Here is a 22161-nt window from a genome sequence, read left to right as displayed (position 1 = left end):
GGAAATAGGCAGTCTTATTGATGGCATGAATATGAGGTCGGGAACGCATCTCAGGGTCAATTGTGACACCAAGGTTGAGAACAGACTGGCTTAATCTCAGACTGTTGCAGGGAGAGGGATGGAGTCAGTAGCCAGGGAACGGAGTTTGGAGTGGGGACCGAAATCAATGTCTTGTCTTCCCAATATCTAATTGGAGGAAATTTCTGCTCATCCACTACTGGATGTTGGGTAAGCAGTCTGATAGTTTGGTAACAGTGGAGGAGTTGAGAAAGGTGGTGGTGAGATAAAGCTGGGGGTCATCAATGCACATGTGAAAACTAATGCTGTACTTTTGATGATGATGCTGAGGCTGAATGCAGATGATAAATAAGAGGGGGCCAAGAATAGATCCTTGTGAGACACCAGATGTAACGGTGTGGGAGCAGGAAGAGAAGCCATTGCAAGTGATTTACTGGCTACAATTAGATAAATAAGAATGGAACCAGGTGAGAGCAGTCCCACGATGACAGTGGGGAGGAATTGGAGGAAGATGGCGTGGTCAACTGAGTCAAAGGCTGCAGACAGGTTGAGAAGGATGAGGAGGAAAAGTTTACTTTTGTCACAGTCACATAGGATGTCATTTGTGACTTTGATAAGAGTTGTTTCGGTACTGTGACAGGGGCAGAAACTTGATTGGAGGGATTCAAAGATGGAATTCTGGGGAAAATGGGAACGGATTTGGGAGGTGACAACATGTTCAAAGACTTTGGAGAGGAAGGGGAGGTTGGAGATGGAACAGTAGTTTGCAAAGACAATGGGGTTAAGGGTTGTTTTTTTTCAGGAGAGGGGTGATGATGGCAGATTTAAATAACAGAACAAAGAACAAAGAAAATTACAGCACAGAACAGGCCCTTCGGCCCTCCAAGCCTGCGCCGATCCAGATCCTCTACCTAAACATGTCGCCTATTTTCTAAGGGTCTGTATCTCTTTGCTTCCTGCCCATTCATGTATCTGTCTAGATACATCTTAAAAGACGCTATCGTGCCCGCGTCTACCACCTCCGCTGACAACGCGTTCCAGGCACCCACCACCCTCTGCGTAAAGAACTTTCCACGCATATCCCCCCTAAACTTTTCCCCTCTCACTTTGAACTCGTGACCCCTAGTAATTGAATCCCCCACTCTGGGAAAAAGCTTCTTGCTATCCACCCTGTCTATACCTCTCATGATTTTGTACACCTCAATCAGGTCCCCCCTCAACCTCCGCCTTTCTAATGAAAATAATCCTAATCTACTCAACCTCTCTTCATAGCTAGCGCCCTCCATACCAGGCAACATCCTGGTGAACCTCCTCTGCACCCTCTCCAAAGCATCCACATCCTTTTGGTAATGTGACGACCAGAACTGCACGCAGTATTCCAAATGTGGCCGAACCAAAGTCCTATACAACTGTAACATGACCTGCCAACTCTTGTACTCAATACCCCGTCCGATGAAGGAAAGCATGCCGTATGCTTGCCGTAAGAGGGACAATACATACTGACTCCATGTCTCTCCCTGCAACAGTCTGAGATTAAGCCAGTCTGTTCTCAACCTTGGTGTCACATTTGACCCTGAGATGAATTTCCAACCTCATATTTGCACCATCACTAAGACTGCCAATTTCCACCTCCGTAACATCACCTGACTTCGCCCTTGTCTCAGCTCATCTGCTGCTGAAACCCTCTTTGTTAGAAAACTGTTAACAATATCAGCTAACATGTGACTCGGAGGGGAAGTTGGGTGGTCAGCTGTTTAGTGGGAATAGGATTGAGGAAGCAGGAGGTGGGTCTCATGGACAAGGTAAGCTCAGAAAGGGCATGAGGGGAGATAGGAGAGAAACTAGAGAAAGATGCGAGTTCAGAGCTAGGGTAGGGGGGTGGCATGAGAGGAAGTTTGGCCAGTTGATATAGTAGAAGGGAGGGGCGCGGCAGAGTTAGCTGATCAGATGGTCTTGATCTTAATGACAAGGAAGTCCATAAGCTCTTCGCACAAAGTTGGAAGTGAGGTGGAGGGGACAGGGGAGAAGATGGTTTGCAGTAGAGAAAAGAAGCTGGGGGTTATCTTTGCATTCCAGGATCATACTGGAATAGTGAGCAGTTTTAGCAATCGAGAGCAGGAGCCCATAGTCTTAAGTGGAACAAAAACAGAAAATGCTGGAAATACTTAGCAGGTTAGGCAGCATCTGTGGAGGGAAACCACAGATGCTGCCTGACCTGCTGAGTATTTCTAGTATTTTCTGTTTTCGTTTCAGATTTGCTTTTGTATTAATTAGTGGTCCAGCCACTGAGACCCTACACGAACGGTGTACGTGTCCAGCAAAGAAAGGGCGCATAGGCTATTCTAACAACTTTTCAACTTCTCGCTCACCAGAGTAGGCGACCAGGCGAGTCATCCGCAATTGTTTGATTTATCTATAAAATAATGGAAGCGCGCGAGTTGAAGTACATGTTGACTATTTCGTTTATAAAATATCACACGCTGTTTCATAAACTGACCAGCAACCTGTGCATTCAGAAAAAAATGATCAGAAATGCATCTTCATCTACAGTATTATGAATTCGCTATTTTTAAACACAGGGAACTGACCCAACCAACAATTGTCAGCGTTTTTGTTTCATCTTCCCAGTTACTGGTTGTCTGAAAATGCAGCCAGACACTGGGAACTCGAATGGGTGACGTGGGTTGTGCTGAGTAAAGATAAAGACTCAGAGCTCCATAATAACCTGAAGGAAGAAGGGAATGGGTGACAACATTGCTTGCACAAGAGTGGGAGGGAAGCCAAGCATTTACACAAAACAGTGCACTCCACTGCCGTAAGGAGATCCGAAAATCTGAGTGGATATTGGGTAGAATTTAATTCTGAAAGAGGATTTTGGAAATAAACCCCTATTTCTTATTAGTTTGCAGTAAGATGTGCCTTTAGTATTCGGGACATGGTAGAATTGTTTGTCTAAATGTTGAAATCAATTTTCCTGATGTTTGCCTTCAACCAACAGTGGCCTAAATACTTACACCTTTTACCGAGATTCCTTTGAAGAAAATAATCGTTTCGCTACCAATAGGTTTGAACATACCACACAAGCAAATAGGAGAGAAATTTTATGCTATAGCAATATTCTTGTCTGGACTTTTCGGTTCAACATTTCCGAGGCAATCTATCTTTCGAAGGCCAGTTTCCTTTTGCACCCTGTATGTGACTGCAAGTCACACACAAAACTAGAGAGCCAACGAACTGGCATTTGCAGTTTCAAGAAGTAGAGAGGAGTGAAGGCAAGGCTGGCTCCAGTCCTTTGCTGGATCTGTTTTGCCTCAGAATGATGACTTCAGCAGTGAGGTACTGTGATTTTCCATGCTGATGTTCCGTCCCCCGCCCCATTCTGCTTTGCTTGTATTGCATTGCAAAATAAAACATTCCTGGCGTAGCTCCGGCTTCACCTTTGTCCCCCCCCCCACGAGCTGGAGCCGAGCGCGCCAGCTGGATCGGCTCCTTTCGTTGGGAGCCTTTCCCACGAGACCAGCGCCACCGGCCGCTTCCCTTCCAATGGGCGAGGAGGGATTGGTGGCATCAGCCAATGGAAAAGGCCCGTGTTTAACAGATGGGGGGGCGGGGAAACTCATACTGACGGTAGCGCGCACGCGGGGCCGTGGCTGTGTGCACGAGAGTGGCGGGAGCGAGCAGAGGTGGTTTCCCCTTCGTTTGCTGTGCCCGGCGGCTGATACAAGTCACCGGAGGCGACTCGGCCCAGTCTCCGTCACTGAAACTCGTTCCAACGGAGAAAGGTGAGGACTCGACAGTCAGACCGAGTTATTGTCCCCGTGCCCCCCTACCTAACCACCGCGCACGGAACAAGAGCCTTTCCCATCAACAGGTTAGTGAGGGACGGACGGACGGAGAGAGTTGGCATCAACTGGGAGAAGTGGCTGGTTCGGTGCAAGTTTGTACCGAAGGAGGCTCGGCTCGGGACTTGGGCCTAGTCCGGGAGGCGAGGCGAGGGTGGGGAGGAACGGGAAGAAAAGGAAGCGAGTGTTGGGACTGGGCTGGAAAATTACTGGGAAATGATTTCGGAAAGGTCGCGTCCACCCTTGTGCTGTTTGTATTGAAGTAACTTAACCTCGGGAGAGGCTGGCTGGCGCTCTACGTTGCTGGCGATTTGGGTGTGTTGGATTTTTCTCTTGTCACTGCTTGAGTAATGTTCAAATTACTTTTCATCTTCCCCGACAAAGACGGGAAAAGTCCTATTTTCTCAGCTTTGACCGTATACAGCTTCTGCCAAATTATTTGTTTTGTTTGTTCGATACGTACATCCATCCTTGTGAAATTTTCAAAGCGTTGGTTTGAGTGTTTAAAAAAAAAATACAAATCCTCTCCAGACCGCAGCTCGATCTTTAGCTCTATTGTTGCTTTCTACCGGGATGCACAATAAGATGTCTGAATATCCTGAGTGATTCCTTTTGTTGCAGAGATGCTGGTTTTGTCTTTTTTCTTAGGTCGGTGGCAGGATGTTGCGATGGTTCACATGGTGAAGCTGAAAATAATTTGCAGCAGTGTCAACATTGCATGACTTGGCAATGAATTAAAACGCTGTAATTCTGATGAACTGTTGTGATTTTAGAAACTCCCGAGTAAAACTTTCAGTAATTGAACAATGGGGGGTGCTTTGGATATTGAGTAGACTCATTCCTATAAGGAGGAAAGGAAGGGTATCCAAGGCTAGAACTCCCTGGACGATTAGAGGTAGAGGTTAAAACGAGACTGAAAAAAGGAGGCTCATGACAATTGTAATATTCATAATAGAGAACCTAACTGAATATAGAAAATATGAAGATCTTAAAGGGAATCAATCACAGAGTATCTCAATTGTTATAGCATAGAAGGAGGCCATTCGGCCCATGTGTGCCAGCTCTCCAAATGAGCAATTCACCTATTGCCACTCTCTTGCCTTCTCTCCATAACCTTGTACGTTCTTCCTTTTCATATAACAATTTAATTCCCTTTTGAAGGCTTCAGTTGAACCTGCCTCCACCACACTCTCTCAGGCAATGCATTCCAGACCTTAACCACTTACTGCTTCAAAAGGTTTTTCCTCATGTCGCTTTTGCATCTTTTAACAATTACTTTAAATCTGTGCCCTCAATCCTTTCACGAATGGGAACAGTTTCTCCCTATCTACTCTATCCAAACCCCTCATGATTTTGAATACCTCCAACAAACCTTCTCTCAACCTTCTCTTCTCCAAGGAAAACAACCCCAACTTTTCCAATCTATCTTCATAACTGAAGTTTCGAATCCTTGGAACCATTCTCATAATCTTTTCTGCACCCTCTCTAAAGCCTTCACATCCTCCTTAAAGTGCAGTGCCCAGAACTGGACACAGTATTCCAGCTGAGGCCAAACTAGTGTCTTATACAAGTTCAACATTTACTGCTGTTTCAACCTCTCCTGACACCTTTGATGACTTAGGTACATAGACACCCAGGTCCCTCTACTCTTGCATCCTGTTTAGAATTGTACCCCTTTTTTAATATTGTATCTCTGTTCTTACCAAAATGTATCACTTCACATTTCTCCACATTTAACTTCATCTGCCCCCTGTCTGCCCATTCCACCGACTTGTCTGTCATTTTGCAGTTCTACACTATCTTCCTCACAGTTCACAATGCTTCCAAGTTTTGTATCATCCATAAACTTTGAAATTATGCCATGTCCTGTTTATTCCATGAACTATAACTTTGCTGCAAGTCTGTTGTGTGGCACTGTATCAAACGCCTTTTGAAAGTCCATGTATACCACATCAACTGCATTACCCTCATCAACCCTCTGTTACCTTCTCAAAAAACTTCAAGTTAGTTAAACATGATTTTCCCTTAAGAAATCCATGCTGGCTTTTTTTAATTGTCACATGGACAAATGCAGTTTAATTTTGTCCCGAATTATTTTTTCTAGAAGTTTCCCCACCACCTAAGTTAAACTGATTGCCCTGTAGTTGCTGGGCTTATCTTTACACCCTTTTTTGAACAAGGATGTAACTTTGCAATTCTCAAGTCCTCTGGCACCACCCCTGAATCTGAGAAAGACTGAAAAATTATGGCCAGTGCCTTCGCAATTTCCACCCTCACTTCCATCCGTATCCTTGGATGCATCTCATGCGGTCCTGGTGCTTTATCCACTTTAAGTACAGACAGCCTATCCAACGCCTCCTTATCGATTGTAGTGTCTGAATTACCACATCTTTCACCATTGCTTGGGTTACTGCATCTTCCTTGGTAAAGACCAATGCAAAGTATTCATTTAATACCTCTGCCTCCATGTGCAAATCCACTTATTGGTCCCTAATTGGCCCCACGCCTCCTTTTACCACCCTTTTAACAAGGGCAAGGAGAGAGTATGAGAATAGATTCATGGCCAACATAAAAGGGAACCCAAAAGTCTTTTATAAACATATAAAAAGGGTGATCAAAGGAAAGATTTGGCCAATTAGGGACCAAAGAGATCAGCATGTGGAGGTAGAGGGCATGACTGAGGTACTAAATAAATACTTTGCATCTGTCTTTCAAAGAGAAGATGAATTGGGCAACGTAGTAGTAAAAGAGGATGCTGTAGCAATATTCGATAGGATCGAAATAAATAAAGGGCATGAAATTAAAAAAGCAGTCCTCGAAGTAGAAAAGTCGCCAAGTCTGAATGGGATACATCCTAGGTTCTTTTTTAATATTCTTCATGGGATGTGGGCATCACTGGCTAGGCCAGCATTTATTGTCCATCCCTAATTACCATTGAGAAGGTGGTGGTGGCCATTGAGAAGGAAGAAGGTGGCATTCTTGAACCGCTGCAGTCCTTGGGGTGTATGTACACCCACACTGCTGTTAGGAAGGGAGTTCTAGGATTTTGACCTAGCAACAGTGAAGGAATGGCGGTATAGTTCCAAGTCAGGATGGTGTGTTGCTTGTAGGAGAACATGTAGATGGTGGTGTTCCCATGCATCTGCTGCCCTTGTCCTTGTAGGTGGTAGAGGTCATATGTTTGGAAGCTGCTGTCGAAGGAGTCTTGGTGAGTTGCAGCAGTGCATCTGGTAGGTTACTGAAGGAAGTACAGGTGGAAATTGCAGAGGCTGTTGTCACAATCTTGCATTCCTGCATGATGTGGGGTAGTGCCAGAGGACTGGAGGATTTCAAATGTTATACTCTTTTTAAAAAAAAAAAAAGGGGAGAGGAATAAACCTGGCAACTACAGGCCAGTCAGCCTAACATTAATGGTCGAGAAACGTTTGGCAATAATAATCTGGGCAAAATTAATTGTCATTTGGATAAATATGGGGTTATAAATTGAACTATGATGGACTTGTTAAAGGCAGATTGTGTTTGGTTTACTTTCTCAAGTTCTTCGAAGTAACAGGGTTGTGAGGGTTAATATGGCTGATGTAAATGTGGGCTTTCAAAATGTGTATGGCATTGTACCTTAGTGAAATTAAAGTTTATGGGACTAGAGGGATACTGGCAGCATAGACACAAAATTGGCTAATAGGCAGAAAGCAAAGAGTAGGGGTGAACGATTTTTTTGCAGACTGGGGGGAGGTATACAGTGATGCTCCCCAGGGATTGGTATTAGGATCACTGCTCTTTTTGATATGTTAACCTAGATTTGGGTATACAAAGCATAATTTCAAAGTTTGTAGATTATAGAAAACTTGGAAATGTAGTAAACTATGTAATAATGGACTTCAGGAGGACATAGACTAGGAAATGGGCATGCAGGGCAGTGTGAAATGACACATTTTTGCAAAATGAATGAGGGGTAATATGAGCTGAATGGTACATTTTAAAGGGAATGAAGGAATGGAGAGACCTGAGGGTTATGTGCACAAATCATTGGAGGTGGCAGGGCAAGTTGAGAAGGCTGTTTTTTTTAATGTATGGCATTCTTGGCTTTATTAATAGAGGAATAGAATATAAAGATCAAGGAAGTTACGCTAAACCTTTTATTTAAAAAAAAAACACTGCTAGGCTTCAGCTGGAGTATTTTCAATTCTGGGCATCACACTTTAAGAAGGATGTCAAGGCCTTGGAGAAAGTGCAGAAGAGATTTAACAGAACGGCACCAGGATAAGGGGCTTCAGTTTTGTGGAGAAACTGGGGTGGTTCTTGTCAGAGAAGGTTATGGGGAGATTTGATGGAGGTGTTAAAAATCTTCAAGGGTTTTGATAGAGTAAATAAGGGGAAACTATTACCAGTGGCAGAAGGAACTGTAACCAGGGGACACAGATTTAAGGTGATTGGCAAAAGAGCTAGAGGCGACATGAGGAATTTTTTTTTATATACAGTTAGTTGTTGTGCTCTGGAATGATCTGTGAAAGGGTAGTGGAAGCAGTGTCATTGGTAACATTCAAAAGAAAATTGGCTAAATATCTGAAGGAAAAAAATTACAAGACTGAGGGGGGAAAGCAGGGGAGTGGGATTAATTGGACTGCTGTACCAAAGAGCTGGCACAGGCATGATGGGATGATTTGGCTCTTCCAGTGCTGTATCATGCTATGACTCAATGATTCTATAACTTCTGGTCTAGTGGCAGAATTCAAGACTGAATTAAACTGGGTTTATAAGTGTAGTAATCCCATTCTTAAGTATATAAATTACAGTCAGATTGTTTTACCTGTGTATGATGTAGGAATCTTCTGGCAATGAGATTTATTGAAAATCTTTGTAAATGAGCTTCTTCAAAGCTTATAATGTGACAGTCTATTTTTACCTTTTGCCTCATAACAATCTTCAATTGAAGTTTTAGCTGAATGTACCGTGCTAATTCCTTTTCTGTTTGAAGAGCCTGGTACCCAAAATTTAGTATCTGATTAAATGTCTTGTTGATGAAGACAATGCATCTCTGAATTTGATAGTTATTTCTGCTTTTTCTTAAGATTTAGTTTGATATTTGTCCCAACAAAGTAATTTTTGAATCTGTAGTTACAGTAAGAGTACATAGACTGGCTGTAAACTTGCAGTAGATATGATGAGCTGGCATTGCTCATGGGGCAATAAAGCTGATTATGGAACTTCAGCTGAAGTTATATAGTAACAGATGATTGGAGTATTTAGATTTTTGGACCATGTCCTGTTGCTTAAGCTATTTGGACTACAGTATTTATTTATTTGGGACTGTTGTGGCAATAATGTTCTATTTGATGTGTGGTGAACCAGAGCTTGTACTTAAGATTGCCAAGTTGTGAGTGACGGAGGGGAGTTTTGAGAGAGAGAGAGAGACAGACAGCAGCAAGCACTGTCACAAACTTTTGTATAATTATTGGGCCTCAATAACAATTCCTTTTTTGTGCATGTAAGTATTTGAATTCCAGCCTCTCAACCTCAGATCTTAGGATCGCCCTCATCATTTATTTGAAGAAAAATGTTTATAATTTCTCATTCTGTTCATACCATGAATGCAGTGAGAATTTCCCCACTTCGTTGAGATTTATTAGCAGCTGTTTGCTTCTTTAGTGACAGTGACCTGATATAATGCAGTGGCTGAGAATCCCTGTAAGAAATTTCGGAGAAATATCTTTAATAGAGGTGATTTGTCACATACCTGTGTACTTGATTAACACAAGTATTATTAAGAAATTTTAAAAAGTGAATTCTCCTGTTACATCAACATTCGGATAAAGTGATTTTCCTCAGTGCATTAGCAATACTGTAGATATGGTAATCTGAAGCTAATGAAGCCTCATTTGGTGGTCGAAGTGTGCAACTAGAGGTGTGTCTGTGCGACAGGTAGCTTTATAATGGGAGAATACAATCCAGATATCGCCAAGGGGCATGAAAGATTGGTATTTCCCAAACACACAGCCTTATCTACAAGAGATTAAATTTGCTATGCTTTCAGATGGCAGATTTTCAGTTTTATGTCAAGTGCACAAAACTTTGATTATGTACAAATATCTAAATTTCATAATGCACTTTGACATTTCTCAGTGCTTTCAGTAGCTTTAACACTTCAAAGTTAATAAAACAACTTTTATTTGTATAACACTTTCCATGACTACAGGATGTCCCAAGTGCTTTACAGCCAATGAAGTACTTTTGAAATGTAGTCATGTAATGTGGGAATCACAACAGTCAATATGCGAGGTCCCACAAGCAGCAATGAAATGAGATTATCTGTTTTAGGTTCTAGTGAGAGATAAGTGTTGGCCAAGACACTAGAAAATGTACCCAGTTCCTCTTCCAATCATGTCGAGGGATTTTCACATCCACCTGACACGGCAGATGGGAAATCACTTTAACGTTGCATCAGAAAGACAGTGCTTCCACAGAACTGTACTGAAGTATCAGCTTGTGTTATGTGCTGAGGTCTCTGGAGTGGGGCTTGAATCCACAACCTTCTGATTTCAGCAGGGGGAGCGCTACCACTGAACCAAGGCTGACAACTGACTTCAGCTATTAATTAAGTGAAAATCTTTTAGTGTAAAACTTGTTTACACAGATGTGGAGTTGTTCTTAGTAGAGGCTAGCAACTTAATTGGTGGGGTATGCTAAGTTTCAAGTGGCTTTTCAGGGTATCTTTTATTGTAGTTGAAATGAATTAACTTTATATTGTATCGAAGATGATTTCACTTTTATTGGAACACCTGTAACACGTTCTGTGCTTCTGACGTGTTAGATGTTGAGCTGGTTATTCTGTTGAATGTTCATAGTTTGTGGTTCTGTCTTAAATTCGATTCAATTGAAAAGTGAATTTACTGCTGTAAAATAATTTAGCTGTATGATTCACAAGGGATGCTCCATAGATGTTTAAAACTTGAATTGAATTCTTTACCAGTGGAAGAGATGGCATATTGGATTGTAGCCAGAGATATGCAGAGTTTTTGGCTAGTTCAGACTGGTGCTGCACTTGTGAATTTTATATTTTTTACATCAACTTGCTGTTACTACCTTCAGTGTTACAGGAGACAATCACTTTGTAAGTAGAAAACTTCAGATTAGGATATTTTTGGTAGCTTTATTGACAAATAACATTTGAAATGCATTTTATATGGTTCTGTTAGCCTTTTGATGCAGGTGAATAGATTATCTTTACTATTATTTTGTGTTCTGTTGAGAGACGTGCTCCAAGATGACCAGATGGTAAAATCATGCTTTTGGTATAGAGGTTTTGTGACAGCCCTGCAAGAAAACCTGATATGGGTTCAAATAGTTTTTTTTTTTTTACAGTGTCATTGCTGTTTGGAATTAATGTCTAGACCAGCGAAGGAGGATTCTATAGTTTCCATTTCATCTTGAAAGCATTTCCATTACAGAAATTCCTTTTATAAATTGGAGTGCATGTTGTCACATTTGGGTAAGGCAAAGGCGATATAGTTTCCGAGTTTACAAACTCTCAAGTATGGAAATGCGTTTTCTTTTTCAGTTCAACTTAGTTTGCCTGGCTTTTAACTGCATTTAGGTGGTCATATTTCTGAGCATTGTTACTTCTTGCAGTACTGTATAGAATGAAGATGATTCAGAGGACTTGAGAGATGAACATATATGTCTCTTTGAATAAATTTAGATTTTAATTGTCCAAAATGAATCCCTTAGTCCCCACGAGAAACTTTTGATAGTGCAACAGTTTTAATATTCACTGCATTAAATTGAGATAGTTATCATGTTTTAATCTTCCTGGGGTTGGTTTTGTTTTGAGTTTTGCTGTATTTGTGGACAGTTAATGCTTCTGTTCTGTGCACTAAAGCACAGTTTGTATTTGTCATTTCCTCTGACATTCCAGCAACTGTGCAGTATAAATTAAAAATGGGAAATAAAACCGACAAGCTAGGAGGGATAAAACAAGAAATGCTGGAAATACTCAAGCAGGTCTGGCAGCATCTGTGGAGAGAGAAGCAGAGTTAACGTTTCAGGTCAGTGACCCTTCTTCAGAACTAGCTAGGAGGGATCCTATCAGACAATGTTTACTAACATACCACATTTCTATAATATGCCAGTGCTGCTAATGCTGTGGAATCTTCTCCATTTATATTGTGGACAACAGTTCAAAAGCAGCTGGGTTTGCTCAAGCTCACCGCTTCTGTTTCTTCTTGGGTTTTGTATATTTTGCTACTACAAGCGAGCGGGTCCACCTTTTGAGGCTGTGTTCAAGAGGCAACCTTTCATTTATATTAGAGCTGCTGCTGGTGACAATGCTGCAAAGGAATGCAGTGCACTGTAATGCAAATACAGCCTAACTTAATGGGCAGTGTAATTTTCAGGTGTTATTGTATAAAATGCTGCTGGAAAGTGGGTTAGGGGTGTTGGGTGGTCACATTGTTGAAATTCCAATGCACAATGTAATGGAAATATGTGATAGCATTTCTGGAGTGCACTTAAATTTTAAGAAAAGGCACCAAACTGTATTCAATGCATTCATTTTCAGCCTTTCTGATTGTATGGATGTGGTACTATAGTGACTACAGTACTGGACTATTAACTCATGCCACCATGGCATATTATGAACTTCAATCTGGTAATTTGTGAATAACCATCCAGAAAATAAAATGACCATGAAAATTACCATTTTGTCATAAAGATTCAAATGGTTCCCTGCTGTATTTCAGGGAAGAGGAACTGCCACCTCTGTCTGATCTGGTCTATGTGTGATGCCAAGCCTTTACTACTTGGCTGGCGGTTAATGTCTCTGAGGTGGCCTAGGAAGAAGAGGGCCCAATACCACCATCTTGGGGTATGTAGGGAGAAGCAATATACGTGGCCTTGCCAGTGTCTTCCAATTCCCAAGAATAAATGCTGGAATCACTCAGCAGGTCTGGTAGCATCTGTGGAAAGAGAAGCAGAGTTAACGTTTCGGGTCAGTGACCCTTCTTCGGAACTGACAAATATTAGAAAAGTCACAGATTATAAACAAGCGAGGTGGGAGTGGGGCAAGAGATAACAAAGGAGAAGGTGCAGATTGGACCAGGCCACATAGCTGACCAAAAGGTCACGGAGAACAGGCAAACAATATGTTAATGGTGTATTGAAAGACAAAGCATTAGTACAGATTAGGTGTGAATACACTGAATATTGAACAGCAGCAAGTGCAAACCTGAAGAAAAACAACCTGAAAAAAACAGTGGGTAAGCAAACTGAACAAACTAAGATGAAATGAAATAAATGCAAAAAAAGATTGTAAAAAATGTAAAAGGGAAGAAAAAACAACTAAAAATGAAAGTAAAATGGGGGGCTGTCATGCTCTGAAATTATTGAACTCAATGTTCAGTCCGGCAGGCTGTAGTGTGCCTAATCGGTAGATGAGATGCTGTTCCTCGAGCTTGCGTTGATGTTCACTGGAACACTGCAGCAATCCCAGGACAGAGATGTGAGCATGAGAGCAGGGGGGAGTGTTGAAATGGCAAGCAACCGGAAGCTCAGGGTCCTGCTTGCGGACTGAGCGGAGATGTTCTGCAAAGCGGTCACCCAGTCTGCGCTTGGTCTCCCCAATGTAGAGGAGACCACACTGTGAGCAGCGAATACAGTATACTACATTGAAAGAAGTACAAGTAAATCGCTGCTTCACCTGAAAGGAGTGTTTGGGGCCTGGGATAGTGAGGAGAGAGGAGGTAAATGGGCAGGTATTACACCTGTACTAATGCTTTGTCTTTCAACACACCATTAACATATTGTTTGCCTGTTCTCCGTGACCTTTTGGTCAGCTATGTGGCCTGGTCCAATCTGCACCTTCTCCTTTGTTATCTCTTGCCCCACCCCCACCTCACTTGTTTATAATCTGTGACTTTTCTAATATTTGTCAGTTCCGAAGAAGGGTCACTGACCCGAAACGTTAACTCTGCTTCTCTTTCCACAGATGCTGCCAGACCTGCTGAGTGATTCCAGCATTTCTTGTTTTTGTTTCAGATTTCCAGCATCCGCAGTATTTTGCTTTTATCCCAAGAATAAATGTCTGTTTAAAAATAAGTTGACCAGCTTTTGCCATGAGAATTTCAGACCAGACTTTGACAGTACTAATTGAGAAGTCTAGAATATTACATCTACCTTTGGTAGATCAGACCTAGGGGGTTGTGAGGTTCACATGATTATAGGGATGGGAGCATCTGAGGCTGAATTACAAAGCAAGTAGAATAGATCCTCTTGAAATAGAAATGTGCAATAGGTAATTCGCATCATGGACAAGGTGTAAGTAATTTTGTTTTTAAATTGAGAAACTAAAATCGACAGGCCTAAGCAAGAAAGAAACAGGTGAAATAGGAAGTTGTGATTTAAGTGTTATGACTGCTCAGGACAAAGCCCCCAATCAAAATATATGATTCTGATTGTAGTGGGAGCAATGCACTGTCAATTCAGTCCGGTCGCTCCACAGGTCACATCATATATCTTTAGGCTTTCAAAATCGAAGAACGCAGCAGCCAAATTATAACAATCTAGTAACCCCCGAATGAAGCAAATCAAACCAGGTATCTTTAGATATCAACAAATTAACCATTTATTTAAAAAAAAACACAAAAATCTTCACTATTAAGATAAACTAATATCTAAAGATTTTATAACTTATTTAAAAATCTAACTCCTGCATTCGTATACATATACTCAAACTAACAGTAGTTTGGTTTTTAATTAGCTGCCCAAAAAAAAGGGAAAAAAACAATAAAGTCTTTGCAGATTACACTTCCAATGAATGGTTTTCTAATTCAACACAGTCCAAGTTCACTTAGTCTTCCAAGATCCGAGGAGAAAAGGGTCCTCCCAGAGATAGGGGTTCAGACACGGATATCAATTTGTGGTGAGAGAAAAAAGCTTTTCCTTTTTCTTATTTCTTTAAGGAATTAATTTGGCTTGAAGCTTTAGAATTTTGAGAGAGAAACTATCCAGTGTTTAAATGGACTTAGCGAGCTGTCCTATTTCCTTTGCGTGCTGGAACAGTCTGTCAACTGTGTCTCTGCGAGCCCGTTTCAAAGTCAAAATGGATACATTGAAGCTCTGTTCTCCCTCTCTGTATGGTTGTTGCCTGGCAACCAGAATGCACTTTTGCTTACTGACTCCAGAGCTTGCTGCCTAAAAGAAGTTCTGATCTTTTACAGTCTTAAAGGCACACTGCAATATTTCCCGAAGAGAAAAAAAAGGATCGTGACACTTAAATTGTAAGAAGGAAAGGCAGAAGGTGGTAAGATGTATTAGGATTGCCATTGGTGTAACTTTGTATTAATTTAGGCTTGTGAATGTGTTTATATGGAAATCATTTCATTTCAAACATCTTGAGGATGCCCTTGAATAAGTTAGTACTTCAGGAATGCAATAATACCTCAAATGGTGTTAAAAGCTTCTCAACTAGAGAGGAATATATTGTGAAGTTCTTGGCTTTTCTAATTTGTGCTGCAGAACCTGATTCCTGAAAAGGGAGATGAGAAATGGAGGCAGATCAACAATTATTGGCCGTACTTATTTCATCCTTCACTTGAATTTCTGTGTTGGGTGCTTTGCTGTTCCTAATACCCATGAAGAACAACCCATTCTGTTGATAATTTGTTTATGCCTTAAGTTAAGTGTAAGATATTAGCTGTTTCTTATTGTACGTCATGCTATTGAAACTACATCTTGATCAACAGTGTGTTCAAGAACAGAGAGCAAATTGTGAACTGGAGGGATCTGCATAATGAGTTCCTCCTGTGATTGTCCTAAGCTCCCAAATTAAATTAAAACTAGAGCTTTTATAATTGAAATTTAAGGTTTAAAATCTGATGAGTTAATTTTGAATTTCTGAGGGAGAAGGAAATTTTATTAACAGAAAAAGCTTGCATTTGTTCAGCTGCTTGAATAATGGGAGCATCGATAGGTACCCAGAGCAAGACTGTCTTGACATAGTGGTCCAGATTTTCTGTAAATATTGCCATCTGGTATGGTAATCTACGAAGGTGCTCCAAATTCTGCTGGTTTTCTAATTGGAATATGCTGCATTGCGCATAGCAGGAAGTCAGTTGCTGAGCACCGTTTTTTTTATTAGTCCGTGGGGTGCGGGCGTCGCTGGCTCGGCTAGCATTTATTACCCATCCTTAATTGCCCTTGAGAAGGTGGTTGTGAGCTGTCTTCTTGAACCGCTGTAGTTCAAGGGGTGTAGGTACAGCAACAGTGCTAGCGGTTTTGATACAATGGAGTGGCTTGCTTAGGTATGTAAGAGTCAACCACATTGCTGTCGGGCTGGAGTCACATGTAGGCTAGACCAGGTAAAGATGGCAGATTTCCTTCCCTAAAGGCCGATAGTGAACCAGATGGGTTTTTACAACAATTGACAATTTCATGGTCACTTTTTTTTATGCCAGATTTATTAATTAAATTCAAATTTCACCATCTGTCATTTTGGGATTCAAACCCATGTTCCCACAGCATTAGCCTGGGATTACTAGTCCAGTGACATTCACTACGCCACAACCTCTCAAGTGCTGAAGTGATGGCACATTCACCATTCAGAGCTGGGGAAGAATTTCAGTGAATGGAAGTGCAACTTCTTTGATAAACTTTAATCTCGAATTAAACTGTAGTGTATCCCTTTTTGGGGTTTTGAGATTTATCAGTTTTACTGCACTGAGATTTATGAATTCAGGCCACTCTAAATTGCTACATTATAAAATTAAGAATTTAGGAATAAAATAATGTGACCTTTATTTTTGTGAATTATGGGTATAAAATGAGCTACAAAAGCTAACCTTAAATTTCAATTTACTGAGAAGTTCTGGGTTTGAATGAGACTGTAGATTGCAAATCTTCATGGACAGCAAAATTTGCATAAAGACCTGCTTATTTCATTTGAATAAATGGGGTAGAAATGTTTTTGTGTTATATATACATCAATTTACTCATGACTGGTTGAAAAAATAATTTATTTCTGATGACTCTAATTTTCTTACACGGAACACAAAAGTCCGAGTGTATCAGGCCTGTGTCCTCAGTACCTTGCTCTATGGCAGCGAGGCCTGGACAACGTATGCCAGCCAAGAGCGACGTCTCAATTCATTCCATCTTCGCTGCCTTCGGAGAATACTTGGCATCAGGTGGCAGGACTATATCTCCAACACAGAAGTCCTTGAAGCGGCCAACACCCCCAGCTTATACACACTACTGAGTCAGCGGCGCTTGAGATGGCTTGGCCATGTGAGCCGCATGGAAGATGGCAGGATCCCCAAAGACACATTGTACAGCGAGCTCGCCACTGGTATCAGACCCACCGGCCGTCCATGTCTCCGTTATAAAGACGTCTGCAAACGTGACATGAAATCGTGTGACATTGATCACAAGTCGTGGGAGTCAGTTGCCAGCATTCGCCAGAGCTGGCGGGCAGCCATAAAGACAGGGCTAAATTGTGGCGAGTCGAAGAGACTTAGTAGTTGGCAGGAAAAAAGACAGAGGCGCAAGGGGAGAGCCAACTGTGCAACAGCCCCAACAAACAAATTTCTCTGCAGCACCTGTGGAAGAGCCTGTCACTCCAGAATTGGCCTTTATAGCCACTCCAGGCGCTGCTTCACAAACCACTGACCACCTCCAGGCGCGTATCCATTGTCTCTCGAGATAAGGAGGCCCAAAAGAAAAGAATTTGCTTATTAATATTGGTTGCGTTGGTGACCTTAAAGTCAGGTATTGTGGGCAAACAAGGGGTCATTGAATGCGTTCCAGACATGGTGCGGTCGTATTAAAATTGTAAATCCCAGTTCTAGGAAATGAATACTCAAAGAGCGTAGGTGTTTAATCTTTGCAGCAGTAATACATACTTAGCAATTGGGAGCAATGAATTACGTCATGGCCAAGCCACTTAGATCATTATTTTTGAGTGTAAGTAGCAGTGGCATGAAAACTGGTTTAAATGTATGAAAGTTGTGATCACCATTGATTTTAATGGAGATGGGACTATGATAATTACCTTCTAACTGTTGTCAGCAAGGGTAATACAGAGCTCTGCAACAGTCCCAAAAAAACATGGAAAGGTATAATTAATGGCATAAGTCACTTACTCAGTTTGCACCTCTTTTGCATTGTTCAGTGGTTCCTATGACATAGATATGCAATTACAATGGGACAAGTGCCCAGCAAAATCTGTGCCTATAATTTGGACAAGTCATAAAATTAATTTTCTACACAACAATTCCTAGTATATAATTATGTTTCAGGAATAATTAGCAATGTCCTGCCTGACATAAAAGGAATACTTTTTTGGAAGTTGCTTGCTGGCTTCATTTCGGGGTACATTTGCTACTTTCATGTCCACATAGTGGTTTCTGGTGCATATTAATGTGAAGATGACAGAATTTGAAAGTTGTATACCAATTTGGGTTCAAAGCATCCTAAAGAAAAGAGGTGCGAGACTGTGCTAGGAAGCAGTTTGAGTTTACACAGTATGTATTCTAACTGCAGATTGATTCTAAGATACACTTCATTTTTTTTCATTGTTTTTAGAAAAAGCTGATGCCCAAGTAGGTATACACTGAGCTGCTCCAACTCTGACTATAATGTGACCAAGAGCAACGTGTAGTTGGCAGTATAACTCCAGTTAACAGCTGCGCATGGCGTTTGGGTTTGAGGCCAGTTTAATTGCAGCATTATCTGTGCCTATACTACACATTACTTACACTCCAGTTGGTTGTTAGTCAAGTGTAAGTTTGCACAAATACTGATTTAATAGAAAAGAACTTACCTTTATATAGTACCTTTGATGACCTTGGGTCGCCCCAAACTACTTTACAGTCACTTTTTTTTTGAAGCGTAGTAATAATGAAATATCTGTGTTCTATATCTCACTACTTCTTCTTTGGCCTCCTTGTCTCGGGAGACAATGGGTAAGCGCCTGCAGGTGGTCAGTGGTTTGTGGAGCAGTGCCTGGAGTGGCTATAAAGGCCAATACTAGAGTGACAGACTGTTCCACAGGTGCTGCAGATAAAATTGGTTGTCAGGGCTGTTTCACAGTTGGCTTTCCCCTTGCGCTTCTGTCTTTTTTTCCTGCCAACTGCTAAGTCTCTTCGACTCGCCACACTTTAGCCCCGCCTTTATGGCTGCCTGCCAACTCTGGCGATCGCTGGCAACTGATTCCCACGACTTGTGATCAGTTATACAGTGATTATATCTCACTATTTGAAACAATAGCCAGAAGAAAATATTAGCTGGATTGAAACACTGAATCCTGGTTCAGTGCTTGAATGATCAGCAGAAGCAATGTGAATAAAGTAGCTAGTTTACTGCTTGCTTTCAGTTCCTGTAACCTCTGTAAATAATAGTTGATCCAAATCTGATGAAAAAGTATCTTTGGTATAAAACATAAAATGCTGGAAACTGTAGACAGGGCAGGCAGCATCTGTGGAGAGGGTGTGTGTTAACATTTCAGATTGATGATCATGAAAAGGTCATCAACTTGAAACTTTGACCCAGATTTTGGGTAAAAAATAACGGTAAGCCTATCAGCGCTCAGTTATTTAAGAGTAAATTGGATAACAGTGCCCAATGGTTGCACATGTGCAATTAAATGTGCAGTTGGGAAGTTGCTGTCTAAGTTGGCCTGCTCTTTCAGAAACTTGGCAATACTGATATCTTGCCATGATACTCAGCATTGAAATACATTGAACAGCTTGAAGCTGTGGTACTTAAGTGATACCCATTAAACACGCCACTAAAATTAGGGCTTATCCATTCAAGTGTAAGTGAATTTGTAAAGCTGTGATCATTCTTAATTACTACCAAACAACCCCTCAGGCACTGAAAATTAACTTTTACAAGTGCAAATTCTCATCAGATTTTTTTAAATTCTTAGATTTAAAAAGATTAAACTTGAGCTTTTTTAAAACGTTTTCTTTGTCTGTCATCTCTGTCTTATATCTTTCCAGTTTTGGCGCGCGTAACAACCACAAATTCCAGTGAGTGTAATGAATGGCTAGTATCATTTATTTGCCATTGACTGCAAAATCAGGGCCAGTAACTGTTTCTCTATCTGCTGATATTGCCTGCCCTGGCGAATGTTTCGAGCATTTTCTGGTTTTATTTCAGATTTCCAACATCCTCAGTATTGGGTGTAGAAAAGTATGGAAAGTGATCATTGAGCTTCTGCAGATGACAAATTCTTGTAAATCTCAGGAGTACACATCCAACAACCTTTAAAGGTGGCATTTTCTTTCATTTACTTTTTCCTTGGTCAATAAGCACAATGGACAAAGAGGGAAAACATTAAAACATCACTGTCTTGCCTTCCAAATATGCGTCAACTGCTATGCCTTGTGACAGGCAGCAACTCAGTTTGTTTGAATTGTGTAGAGACTTGAACAGTTGTATTATTTGCAAGTTGCAACTTGCAGGTGGTGTACCCATGCATCTGCTGCCCTTGTCCTTCTAGGTGGTAGAGGTAGCTTGTTTGGATGGTGCCTTCGAAGGAGCCTTGGTGAGTTGCTGCAGTGCATCTTGTAGATGGTACACACTGCGGCCTGCCACTGTGCGTCGGTGGTAGAGGGAGTGAATGTTGAAAGTAGTGGATGGGGTGCCAATCAAGCAGGCTGCTTTGTCCTGGATGGTGTCGAGCTTCTTGAGTGTTGGAGCTGCACCCATCCAGGCAAGTGGAGAGTATTCCATCACACTCCTGATTTGTGCCTTGTAGATGGTGGACAGGCATTGAAGAGTCAGGAGGTGAGTTATTTGCTGCAGAATTCCCAGCCTCTGGCCTGCTCTTGCAGCTACAGTATTTATATGGCTGGTCTAGTTTAGTTTCTCGTCAATGGTGACCCTGCCCCAGGATGTTGATAGTGGGGGATTCAGCAGTGGTAATGCCATTGAATGTCAAGGGGAGTTGTTAGATTCTCTCTTGTTTGCGACGGTCATTGCCCACCACTTATGTGGCGAGAATGTTACTTGATTAGCCTAAGATTACTAAGATTGTAAAATAAGATCTGCATTAAACATCAAAAAGGTGACAGGTAATTCCCAAAGCAGAATTTTAGGTGTTCTGCTCAATGTTAGTAAAGAATCGGAATGGGCTACTGTAATGCAAGTCCCAACTAGTTAACTTCCTTTCTGACTCACTGTGCAAAACTCTGCACTGTATTATAAGGTTCATAGTTCTCTAGTGTTGGATTTACACTGCTTGAGTTAGTGCAAAGAAATAAGAAATTGTCCCTTTTTTCAAACATATATCCTTAAATTGTTGTGTTTTAAGATTAGCTAAGTAAATTGAATAAGTTTCATTTAAATTGGCTCTGAAAAAGCTACGAAGGAGATTCACCAATTAAATTGAAAGAATTGGTGTTGCCTCGGAGTCGGTCGAGATGAGATGACAGCAAGCTGCCATGATACTTTGAAAATTAACAACTATAGTTTATTAGTATGACCAATAATGTGTGGGAGAGATCGAGACAGGGATAAATAATGCAGAGAAATCATTTAATATTGGTTACACAAAGCAAGCTGACAAATATAAATTCAAAAGATGGAGGATCAGTGGAGGGAGATTTTGTGATTTTTTTTTCCTATCTCCAATTATTCTTTACTTGAGCAAGTAATGGAAATGAGTAAGGAGGAGGATATTCTTGTGCACTTGGATTGCTGCTGTTTTTCTTGAATGAAAAATGCACTTACGATCTGCCTCTGACATCAAAACCAAAATGACCATTGCCAGCTGAATTTATAAAATAACCAAAAATTTGAAGCCTTCTACTGTGTATAACAAAATGTAATTGTGCATCTCAAAAATGTTTCTGATTCAGATGCAAGTCTAGTTGTTCAGGCAGATTTACGATTGATCCTTCTGTTAACAATATGTCACTGACCCAAAATGGCATCTCTTTCAGCAGTCTGTGTTTCAGCAATTGAGTGTAACAATTTAGACTTGGAATGGGGAAAACACACACTACTTGTTAAACATAAAGTCAGTTTTAAGTTGGTAATGAGAAGTGAGTAATATCACCAATTTAACTACACCTTTAGTGTAGGTTTGTTAAGGTAATGGCATTGATTCTTGGTAATAATTGCATTACAATTAATTGTGCTTAATTAAACTTTGGAATCTGAATTATTGTGATCGACACCTTGCCAGGACCATCCTTTTATTTTAAAACCCAAAGCAGTTAAATAAGTCCTCGTGATCAGAGATTCGATTGCTCAAGATAATTGGAACTTGCTGATATCACAAGAATGGGGCAGGACTGGGACCTTA

The 22161-nt window shown here is 41.1% G+C and overlaps 1 protein-coding gene across 2 annotated transcripts in view; it reads left to right on the top strand.

The window, feature by feature from the left end:
* The first annotated feature begins 3707 nt into the window (after positions 1–3707).
* The window catches only part of LOC137373898 (protein PALS1-like), a 144757-nt gene continuing 126303 nt past the window's right edge, over positions 3708–22161 (top strand). Inside the window, exon 1 of one of the 2 annotated variants that reach the window (XM_068039440.1) lies at positions 3708–3889. The gene's annotated coding sequence lies outside the window, so the exon portion shown is untranslated. The remainder of the gene's footprint in view (positions 3890–22161) is intronic. The other variant, XM_068039441.1, reaches the window with a different exon arrangement.

This window comes from Heterodontus francisci, chromosome 9, assembly GCF_036365525.1.
Source record: "Heterodontus francisci isolate sHetFra1 chromosome 9, sHetFra1.hap1, whole genome shotgun sequence".
Taxonomy (NCBI): domain Eukaryota; kingdom Metazoa; phylum Chordata; class Chondrichthyes; order Heterodontiformes; family Heterodontidae; genus Heterodontus; species Heterodontus francisci.
The sequence above is the reverse complement of the archived record's forward strand: the minus strand, read 5'-3'. Positions and strand labels throughout refer to the sequence as shown.